Source organism: Periplaneta americana, chromosome 17, assembly GCF_040183065.1.
Source record: "Periplaneta americana isolate PAMFEO1 chromosome 17, P.americana_PAMFEO1_priV1, whole genome shotgun sequence".
In the NCBI taxonomy this organism is placed as follows: domain Eukaryota; kingdom Metazoa; phylum Arthropoda; class Insecta; order Blattodea; family Blattidae; genus Periplaneta; species Periplaneta americana.
Window position 1 is genome coordinate 15,561,614 of NC_091133.1, and position 11,795 is coordinate 15,573,408.

The 11,795-nt window shown below is 35.9% G+C and overlaps 1 long non-coding RNA gene across 1 annotated transcript in view; it reads right to left on the bottom strand.

Moving 5' to 3' along the window:
* The window catches only part of LOC138693060 (uncharacterized), a 29,759-nt gene extending 21,994 nt beyond the window's left edge, over positions 1-7,765 (bottom strand). Inside the window, exon 1 of the long non-coding RNA XR_011330217.1 lies at positions 7,340-7,765. This is a non-coding gene — a long non-coding RNA (uncharacterized lncRNA). The remainder of the gene's footprint in view (positions 1-7,339) is intronic.
* Between the last annotated feature and the right edge of the window lie 4,030 nt (positions 7,766-11,795).

The window sequence follows — 11,795 nt, forward strand, 5'->3', positions numbered from 1 at the left end:
TTAAGTTCGTATCTGTGTATGGGGTTATCTTTTATTTATTTTGTAAATAATTGTTATAGTTAGAATAACTGGTAACTTGTAATTGTTACTTTTTTCAACGGGGGTCCGAGTACAGTATTGCATAGGGGCCCATAAATTCTGTCGGCGGCCCTGTACATGTAGGTCATATGTGATAAGGGTTAAGGTTTTTATAATTTGTTGTCTGTGTAGATTTGTTAATAGTGTCATACTCATAAGTGCATAACAGTTCCCTGAAAACTTTCACTGCACGCCACTGTTATATAGGCCTACTATGTTACATTTATTGTTTTAACATCCGTGAATAAGTGAAGATAATTATAAGCTTACAATGTACAGTTTGTACCTGTTACAATGCTGGAATACAAATAATACACTGCTTCAAAGATAAAGCTGGTTTAAAAGGTACAGTGTCGAATAGGCTACTAATGAATGTATTGAACATCTGTTTTGTAGACGTGTAGAGGTTGTATGCATGAAACCCCAAGAGGCCTTAATTTGACCACGTTACTTCATACGAAAAGATTTAATTTAATCCTTAGTCCTAAGACTCGTTTCACGTATACGCATCTGGCCGCGAAACCAGGTGGCCCGGGTTCGATTCCCGGTCGGGGCAAGTTACGTGGTTGAGGTTTCTCCGGGGTTTTCCCTCAACCCAATATGAGCAAATGCTGAGTAACTTTCGGTGCTGGACCCCGGACTCATTTCACCGGCATTATCACCTTCATCTCATTCAGACGCTAAATAACCTAAATAAAATAAAGCGCCGTAAAATAACCTACTAAAATTTAAAAAAAAAAAAAAAGTATACGCAGCGCATAGCGACAAGGCAGATCAATTTCTGGCCTCTTTCCCTCCCCTCTCTCCCGTTTAACCTCCTATTGTAGGACTTACACGCCAATGTCTACAAGGGAGGGAATGGTTTTCTCTGTACCACACACTAGTCATCGACTCATGCGGGCCTCCCTAAGCCTGAGGTCAGCAGAGCGTAGAGACTTCCACAGAGACACACACAGGACAGAATATTAAAGAAGGACACCCATCCAAGCCCGAGGCGGGATCATACCGCGTAGCTAAAAATTTAATACATAAAATAATAATGAAAACTCTTATAAATTATCTCAGCCATTATCGATGAGAAAATTGGTAAAAGTAATCAATTAAAAATGCTTCTTATTTGAAACAGGTACTGTCAGCCCTTTTTAACGGAAGCCTTTATCATAGTATTACTCCTTTCACTAGACATCCGTTAAAATATATTTCTGATCTCCATTTTGAAGCGTAAAAAATTAGCGGAGTTCCTTCCACTCTATCCTACGATTAATATCAACCGTTACTTCCATTATAGAAGATATGTCTGGTATGGGACAATCAAGTTGAGATTGTAGTTCGATAATTTCATTGGAAACATGGGTGTATAATATACACTATATATAATGGATATATTATTATTTTAGTCGTTTGTTGTATCAACAACTGGGTTGTGTATATTTTATTAAATTAGTAATAGCGAGATGTATTTGACGAGATGAGGTCGAAAATTCGCCAAGGGTTACCTGATATTCACTTAACCTCAGAAAAAACCTAACCAGGTAATCGGCCCAAGCGGGAATCGAACCCATTCCTCAACTCAGCTCCGGATCAGCAGGCAAACTCACTGCCTCCAGAACTACGACAGTGATTATTATTATTATTATTATTATTATTATTATTATTATTATTATTATTATTATTATCATTATTATTATTATTATTATTATTGAGTTTTAATTGTGACATCACTATATTACGGCCTAAGAACATAGACAAATGAGACTCCTCTCTCAACTCTCAAGTTGTTGCAGGCCTACAGATATGGAATTAAAACTCGGAGCGAATCTTGACGGGAGTCCGCCAGTATGTAGGCAACAATTTCGCATGACTGTCCACAAGTAGCATATGCAGGGGCTCTTGTTTACTGCACATGTGCAGTGTGTTGTAAGCGAAAGTTCTACAATAAGGGAGCTCCAAATTTTATTTCCGTACCTGTACACTTAAAGATAGACCCGAATCATCACATTTGTAAGTAGGCCTAGTTTTGAAGCTACCACTGAATTTCGTTCAAGTGAAATGTGAACAAGAGATTCAAAGTATTTTATTGATTTTGTTAAATATATTTTAACTATATTAATCAATTTCCACATGAATGAATGTTATGTTTAAAAACATGTTTCATGTAAAGATTATAATAAATTATTATCAAAGTTGCACGCATGCGTTTTAATGGCGCCCCCTTTTTTTTAAGTGTAAAAAGTTTACGTTTTTATTTGCATATTTTGTAGCCTACCGAATACGTCTGAATTAATAGAATTAAATTTTCCATGTTCAAGTGGCTGTGATATGAAGAAGAGTGCTTCTGATCCCATTATTTATATGAACCGGCCAATATATTGTATAATCTTCGAATAGAAATTATAATTTAAATACGAAATAACTCGATATGAAGATGGCAAAGTTACGACAATATTTCAAAACCGTTGAATAGGCTATATCGGTGGTTTCGCGGCAGCAGTATTGTACAATACCAGAAAAAAGTAATTGGCAGAGTCTTGATGGCAGTCCTCCTATATGTAGGCAACAAGTTTCACAAGACTGTCCACAAGTAGCATATATACAGGCGCTCTTGTTTACTGCACATGTGCAATGCATTGTGTCTGGAACATAGTACAATTAGGCGGCCCGATTCTTTTTTCTGGAACTGTGCAAAGAGATGTCTTTGTTATTACTGCTGACGTTTGAAGTTTATGAATAATGGAGTTTCCCGTCCATTATTCTTAAAGATTTGAAGTGAAAACTGTTAAATATACAGGAACCAAAAATTGAGGTTGATGAATAACTTAATGTAGTTTCCCTTCCATTATTCTTAAAAATTTGAAGTGAAAACTGTTAAATATACAGGAACCAAACATAATTAATCAAAAACACGGAAATGTTTCAGATATGTAAGATGTAGCCTTAAACATTGCAGTATTTAATTAATTGTTTAAAGGTTTCACAAAACATTGATTCCACCGAATTTTCACCGTACTCTACTACATAATGCGTTAATAATGCAACTTTATTGCTTTTAAGTAATTATTTTATTCCAGCAACACTAAAAGGATTATTTAGCAATCCGAACTGCTACGCTGCTATTTTCTCGTTGATTTCTGTGATCGGATTTCGGAAATAGCCTATACTGTGTATATCCATTACTCTTCCCTGTCACATTGTCATATTATAGACATTTTAAAACGCACAAAGAAAAAATGACGAGGTTACCTACTTCCCGGAACTTGTATTGTTTGAAAAATTCTTTTGAAGATAAAGACAGCGTACCTACGTCACTCTGTGGTCTGGTATGGTTTTATACTTAACACGTTTCCTATTAGCAAGTTCAAGGTTCGGAACCTCTAACAAGGCCGAGGACGAAGATTTTAAAATCATTAGCTCGAATTTCCCTTATAATAGAATAGATCTAATTCATATATTGTTTTCTGTCCAAGATCAAGTCTTTCACTGCAAACCCAGCATTCTCCAATCGTTCCTATTTTCTGCCTTATTCTGTATCGTAAATTAAATATAAAAAGCGCCGGCTTAGGACCAGAATAGCGTATCTACAAGCAGGTTAAAATAGCGTAGGCTATTTAACGTTCTAGACCAGTGATGTCAAAACAAGCGCATTTTTCTGACGACGTCGTGAGCGGGCATCAAGATCTTGGTATGGAAAGAGGAAGGGTTGTGTATATGAATAAGCAGCCTGTTGGATTAAGAAAACAGTGGTGCACAAACTTCAATCGGAATGTGATATGTTATGTCATTATTTTTATATGGCTTCTTTCAGTTTGATATTATCTATATTGTCTGTAAAACAAAAGTACTAATACCAGTTTCTTAATATTGCACTTGTGTTTTAAATGTTAATAACATAATAAAGAGTTATCAATTCCATAGTAGTACAACTATACTGTACTAAGTGGATGAAACACATCATTCATAAAGAAAGTGATATCCCAAAGAAAGAGATTGAGTATGACATGATAAGTTGGAATTGATATTGATGGTACCTTCAGCCTTATAAAAGTAATCAATAAACTAATCAAAACAATATTACAGTACAAAAAAAAAGTTACATCGGTGCTGTATATGTTTTAAAAGTAACTAATATTCCATAACAAAACTCTTACCGCATTATGCTTTTAAGGTGATATTGGTGAGCAACTTCCTATCATCAGAATATTAAATTATTTTCTCGAAATGTGCTGAAGCTATAGAGCTGACATTTTTACAACACATAGGCACGTATCTTTTGCTTATGATGTAACAGTAGTTGCTTTGTTAATCCATTTCCTTACAAAGAATTTCCATGCGAATATTTTCAACATTTTCAATACACTATCTTCAGTATACGTATTTACGGTATATTAGATTTACGAAAACATTCTGTAAGGCTACTAAATAAATAGACCTATATCTGAAAATTTCATTTTTCAATAAAAAAAGTTGAGAAAATATTTCTTTTGAATAAAAAAATCAAACTTGTGAAAAATGAGCATTGAAATTAAAACTTGCATTCTTATAATGCACTTATACTTCTCAGACAAATCTAAAAATTAACATGGATACAGTTTTAATAAGTTCTCTTCCCTTTACCTATTGAATCATTGCTGGCCATCCCTGAATATAGCTCGACCAAGCGGCAAATGCTTACTAAATAAATAGACCTATATCTGAAAATTTCATTTTTCAATAAAAAAAAAGTTGAGAAAATATTTCTTTTGAATAAAAAAATCGAACTTGTGAAAAATGAGCATTGAAATTAAAACTTGCATTCTTATAATGCACTTATACTTCTCAGACAAATCTAAAAATTAACATGGATACAGTTTTAATAAGTTCTCTTCCCTTTACTTATTGAATCAGTGCTGGCCATCCCTGAATATAGCTCAGGCATTTTTCTGACCTTGACGTCGTGAGCGGGCATCAAGATCTTGGTATGGAAAGAGGAAGGGTTGTATATATGAATAAGCAGCCTGTTGGATTAAGAAAACAGTGGTGCACAAACTTCAATCGGAATGTGAAATGTTATGTCGTCATTTTTATATTGTTTTCTGTCCAAGATCAAGTCTTTCACTGCAAACCCAGCATTCTCCAATCGTTCCTATTTTCTGCCTTATTCTGTATCGTAAATTAAATATGAAAGCGCCGGCTTAGGACCAGAATAGCGTATCTACAAACATGGTTAAAATAGCGTAGGCATTTTTCTGACCTTGACGTCGTGAGCGGGCATCAAGATCTTGGTATGGAAAGAGGAAGGGTTGTATATATGAATAGATAGATAGCTTTATTGATATTGTTCACAAAAGTACAAAACTTAATAATTTAACAAAAGATCTATATACAAATGTAGTTCTACATAATAAATATACAATTTCCTAAACTAATTAATCTATCGCACATTTCAATAATTTATTGGTTCAAACCTGCACTTACGTCTTGTTTTAGTGCATGTTTAAACCAATCCTGATAACCCTTAAGACTTTAAACCTTAATTATTTGCTCCTTTTCAAAAATCTAATTGTAATATTTAGGTCTTATTTTACATAATAATTTATTATTCCAATTAGATGATCAGATGTCGACATACTGTAAGTCATGAACCTGAAATAGCTGAATCGGTACATTCCATATGTAGGTTAATCTTTCTTTCTTACAATATTTTCATGTATATATGAATAAGCAGCCTGTTGGATTAAGAAAACAGTGGTGCACAAACTTCAATCTTCTGTCTTGTTCCTTTCCGCTGTAAAGCGCTCAGGCACTCCTGAGCTCTAAAGCGCGCGCTTGCTCTTATAGGCATCAATTGACATGATTGTTCTAGACTCTTTGGATTGCATTACGTTTACTGTCAAAATAGTGTAAGTGTACGATAAATATTTTTTAAAACGAACCTGCAGCGTAACTGAGTTTATTGTGTTTCTGTTAGAGCCTTACTATCGCATTAAAAGTTACGCTATATTGCTTCTAAAAGAAAGGATTGAGATAGCTTACACAATTCAGAATGCACTGGTAGATTGCAAGTTGAGTGTCTGCCGATCTGAAATTCAGACTGAAATCGATAGTATTAGTTTTTTTTAGCGGTTAGCAAATGATGCCACAGACATCTTCCAATTAAGTCGATATGTAGTGCATTTATTTTTGTCCTATACTTATTAGTAATGCTATCAAGAAGTGAAGTCTGTATGCACCAAAATGTACTGCAGCTCTCCCAATCCACAAGTTCACGAGCCACCACTGCTTGCAATACAGCGTTCAACTGCATTAACGCGCAAGAATGAGACGAATGTCAAAATCTATTCCTAACTCTGTACTTCCTATTCACATTGGAACTCTATTCTGGTGGATTGCTCCCGGAAATTATAATTATTAATAACAATAACAACAGTAGCAATAATAATAATAATAATAATAATAATAATAATAATAATAATAATAATAATAATAATAATAAAGTAAAGTAAAGGTATCCCCGTAACATGCCATGAAGGCACTTGGGGGGCATGGAGGTAGAGCCCCATGCTTTCCATGACCTCGGCACTAGAATGAGGTGGTGTGGTCGGCACCACGCTCTGACCGCCTTTTACCCCCGGGAAAGACCCGATACTCAATTTTATAGGAGGCTGAGTGAACCTCGAGGCCGTTCTGAAAGTTTGGCAACGAGAAAAGATCCTGTCACCACCTGGGATCGAACCCCGGACCTTCCAGTCCGTAGCCAGCTGCTCTACCAACTGAGCTACCCGGCCGCCAATAATAATAATAATAATAATAATAATAATAATAATAAGAAGAAGAAGAAGAAGAAGAACTGCTTTTCAAATCAATAAAAAATAATCTTCAGAATTAATTTCCTTGTTGGTCTCATTATGACAGTTTCATTCTGTTTTCTGTTGAGTATGTTTACATAAAGTTGAGATTGACACTGTGTGGGCGAACTCACATGTGTGAAGGCTCGTCGTCATCTAGCCAACCGCAATTCATGACGCAGAGGTGTGACGAAGGGATTCAAGAATTGTATGCAAGGACAATATGATTGAGAATTGTTGTCGATTATGATGATGATAATGATGATGTATCACTTTTCTAATACTGAAAAATAATAGTGTAGGCCTAATGATACGAAGATTTCGACAGTTAAGACGCACAACAGCTTACAATAATAGAATGCTGCGTCCCTAGCATATAATATTTTATATGACATTATGATGCAAACAGTATATTACGAGTATAAAATATTATGACATACCAATAATCCTCTTGATAGGCTTAAGATGGTCATTTTAGTTATTTTGAATGTACTGCGAGCATTGTTCCGAATGATTCATAATTGTAGGTTCCCGGTGAAGCATTAGCAATGATTCACCACAGCACTGTACGTTTTTATAGTCCTTTTTTGCAGCAATTTCCCATCACAGATACTGTGACTTTGCTTGCGAACCCTTTGAGGAACGCACACTTGTTGACACGTTACTGTCATTCAAACAGATTATGCGGGTTGATAGAGGAGAAATAAAAATACACTATCATTGAAGTCATTCACCTACAGTTATTGAGAAAACATTAGTTTCATATCAAACGCTTTGCCGAGTTTAATGACGTAAGATTTATTCAATCTAACACACTTGTCACCTTGAACACAGCGAAGGTCTTGCAGTCGACGCTTCTTCGGAGAGCTACGTTACCCGACTAACTGGTTTGCTGTCGAACTTCCTGACGAGTTGTATTTGAACAGCCAGGACTTTCCCATGCAAGTTCCTGCAGCGGGACGGAATCCCCCGGCCAAGAGATCTGCAATTTAAGCGCTGTATTTGTGGACGTGATTTATGTGTTAGTCAGTTTAAAATAATTTATTCCAACCTACAAATACAGGGACATCACTTTATTTTACTAGCATTTTTATTGTACCTGCGTTTCTGAATGTACTTGATTCCCACCCCTTTCACTAATGTTCTTGCTCCCGTCAGCTACACAAACTTACGGCCGCTGTTGCATTCGAAGTCTGCTAGCAGTAAAGTAAACAGTACAGAGTATAGTGTGGTTCAGAAATATGGTTGCGTTTTCCTTAGAAGGAAGAGCCTATATTATTGAAGCTTATTTTCAGGGGCAGGCATTTATGGAGATTAACTTTATCATTTGTGTTTTTTAATATTGGTGTCGGCGGAGATTGTTGGAGATTTTTATTTATTTTTATTGGGTTATTTTACGACGCTGTATCAACATCTCAGGTTATTTAGCGTCTGAATGATATGAAGGTGATAATGCCGGTGAAATGAGTCCGGGGTCCAGCACCGATAGTTACCCAGCATTTGCTCATATTGGGTTGAGGGAAAACCCCGGAAAAAACCTCAACCAGGTAACTTGCCCCGACCGGGTTTCGAACCCGGGCCACCTGATTTCGCGGCCAAACGCGCTGACCGTTACTCCACAGGCGTGGACTTGTTGGAGATTGATTTGTACTCTTGGCGGGTATTAATGGAAATTTTGGAAAATACAATTATTTTGAAATTGGATTATTAACTCAGTATGAATATTAGGTAATTTCCAAATAATTAATATTATAGGTTCGTTGAATTCTGGTAAAGGTGTGGTATGGCCAATAGACAATATTTGTTGGATTGAGACTGTATTTAACACACATGCATTAAACACGAAAAAAACTTGCAGCCCTCAAATTAACACTTTCAAATTATTAGTGAAATGTTGAATTTTCCGTCTTTTTTGTTCACTAATGTAATCAGAACACCTGAAATACCATGTAATGTAGCCTACTTCGATATTATAAGAAATTTAAAAGAAAAAATAGTCCGAAAAAAGAACTCAGAATATGAAATTCGCTATAAAACGACACAATAATATTCGTAATAATTCGCGAATGTGTTCATATTTCGCTATTAGAACTCTATTTCGCGATTTGTCGCGATTATTTTAACCGTATATTATTAATCATAATCACTTAATTCGTAAAGATTAGTAAAAATCTATTGTATATCTATTATGTCGTAATTTTCGCGATCTCCGTAAATACCCTCCCCTGCTTATTTCGCACAGGTACGGGGTGTAGCATGACTGAATAACTTTATCTGTGTGAACTGAGCAGAAGTGAAATTAGAGTTACCGAAAGTACGGTAATATGCTGAATAAAGTAGCCATTATATAATAAATACAACCGCCTTAAGAATTGAATTTGTTTATAAAAAAAACTGTTACTACTCTACTGTATTTTGATAAAATACTGTAAAAGTAATAAACAAACTGAAAATCGTAATATCGTATTTCCCTGTAACAGAAGTGCATACACTACTTTTCTCTCCTCCTATAGCTAGTAAAATGATTTGTTTACATAATTGCACTAGTAACACCAAACTCCTGTAATGGAAGGGGGTAACAGTGTTTCCGAGTATAGCCAGGTTAATGTTAAAAATGTTGGTAAAAATAAAGTGATGTCCCTGTATATTCCAGCCGTGTCTGTGACTAAAATGCTAGCGCACTGGTCTTCCATTCAGGCGGCTCAGGTTCGATCCCCGGCCAGGTCGTGATGGAATTTGTGGTGGAGACGTTGCGTAGGGTTTTTCTGGGGTACTCCCGTTTCCTTCTATCATTTTACCAACACTCTCCACCGCCCTCTCATTTCATCTATCTAATTGTAATAGTAAAAATAGGCTGGGATGAAGTCTTGGGGACAGTACGGGTTTCCGATGCTGATATAGGAAGAACTTGCTCCGGCCCCCTGGGGCTTATCAGATTATTCGATTGCGGATGGGACTTGGCTCTATCAAGAATGGCATCGATTGATCAGGAAGCAGGGTTGTATTCCCAAACTGTACAGTGCCGGAGCTCTTTATGTTTTTTAACCTTTGGGAAAGGGGGAAGGTTTAGATGCAAAAAAAAAAAAAAAAAAAAGACAAAGAAAGAAATGTCATAAAGTAAGACTGTAAGGAGAATGCCAGGCAACACCAATCAATACCTACTCCATTTAGCTTCTGAAGCTCAAGTAAACCGAAATGGTCACTGTAGGGTGGTCATTCTGCGCAATTTAATAAACTGATCTAAATTCCGCTTTTGTTGCTTCATGGTGGGCTGCACTCGTTTATTCGCCAACATTTTCAATTTATTGCTTTTCAGGCGTATCAATAATTTTTATGCTTTATTATGAGCATTGGATTTCTTGTGTTCAATGATTTTTTTTCGTAGTGGCTTAAGCTGATCTGATCTGTTCGATCAGTAGTAATTTACTGAATATTTCATTAGATACAGAAATAGTCTTTTTTTTAAAGCACCTAATGTAGTTACTTCATGACACACTTTACAGCCTAGCTTACATTGCATACAATCAATCCACGGATAAGCTTCTTTTTTTCTTGACCACATATTTTCTTCATTCCATACATTCGGCCATTCATTTTGTAGGCCGACTTTTTAGCTTTCACTATTTTGAACATTATGAAGTAGAATATTCTTCGCAGTCATACTGGAACTGTCTGTATCTTTTATAACAATATCTCTGGTTGAATTACTAGGTTCATCAAATAGAAGCGATGGTCTTGATATATCAAGAATATCAGTAGAGGAAGCTTTTGTTACTCCACTGGTAACAGCAAAGGCACGAGAAAAGAAAGAATTTAATGTTTTTTGTCTATGTTTATTTTGTTCCATATTTACTGAAGGGTAATAGATAAAAATAGAAGTTTCAAGCAGTCTTTTAGTCACGTTATAGGCAGTAAATTAACTGTTTAAAATCCACTTCGTAAAATAACTGGGAAACAAACACAACACATTTCGGTAAGTAACACCATAGACCAGCCTTGGCGAGAACGCGACTCGCGAGACATTGTGCATTTCGCTTGCTTCTATCCTCCGCCAACCCCAACCCTCTCACTCACTGGAGTCACACTCCGTTCCTTTTGTATTTGCCTCTGACCTGCGAGTGGCGTATCGTCGTAATGTCTCTCTCGAAACCATGTACCCCTACAAAACGAAAGTTTCAAATAGGATGGGAGGACGCATTTTTTTGCTGCCAATATGATAAGAATATTAAATATATGATTAGGAAAACTTTTGTATAACATAAAACGGCATGTCATTGATAAAACATTAAAAGGTTAAGTGTTATTATTATTATTATTATTATTATTATTATCATTATTATTATTATTATTATTATTATTATTTACTATTAGAGAGGAACATAGGTTAAGGGTGTTTGAGAATAAGGTGCTTAGGAAAATATTTGGGGTCTAAGGGGGATGAAGTTACAGGAGAATGGAGAAAGTTACACAACACAGAACTGCACGCATTGTATTTTTCACCTCATATAATTAGGAACATTAAATCCAGACGTTTGAGATGGGCAGGGCATGTAGCACGTATGGGCGAATCCAGAAATGCATAATAGAGTGTTAGTTGGGAGGCCGGAGGGGAAAAGACTTTTAGGGAGGCCGAGACGTAGATGGGAAGATAATATTAAAATGGATTTGAGGGAGGTGGGATATGATGATAGAGAATGGATTTATCTTGCTCAGGATAGGGACCAATGACGGGCATATGTGAGGGCGGCAATGAACCTCCGGGTTCCTTAAAAGCCAGTAAGTATTATTATTATTATTATTATTATTATTATTATTATTATTATTATTATTATCATCATCATCATCATCATCATCATCTCTGTACGTCGATCCTTTTTCAGCAGGTGTACGAATAAT